Here is a 445-nt window from a genome sequence, read left to right as displayed (position 1 = left end):
TTTATAAATTAGTTTTAGAGGCACCAGATAAATTGTTAATGGTTCAGGCTCGGTTACGTGTTGCCTTTGCGGGGAGGATTTGGAGACTGTATGTTGAATATAATGATATCATTACAATTTAAATAGTGTCCCCAATATCAATATTTTTTATCAGTATTTGAAACACAAGTGTATTATATTCATTTGCATATGCCTTGAAAGAATCAAACGTCCCTGTTATATTTCAGTTGACGGCCTGATCTTTCCAGCGTTCGGTATCCTAGGAAGGACAGGTGCGGTATACATTGGCAGCCTGTAAGACACATACTAACCGTTTTCTGTTAACCATCTTCTTCTCGTTATCAATATCATTATCATCATCATTATCTTCAGTAGTAGTAGTAGTAGTAGTAGTAGTAGTCGTAGTAGTAGTAGTCGTAGTAGTAGTAGTAGTAGTAGTAGTAGT

This window comes from Aplysia californica, unplaced genomic scaffold (genome assembly GCF_000002075.1).
Source record: "Aplysia californica isolate F4 #8 unplaced genomic scaffold, AplCal3.0 scaffold00468, whole genome shotgun sequence".
Lineage (NCBI taxonomy): Eukaryota > Metazoa > Mollusca > Gastropoda > Aplysiida > Aplysiidae > Aplysia > Aplysia californica.
The sequence above is the reverse complement of the archived record's forward strand: the minus strand, read 5'-3'. Positions refer to the sequence as shown.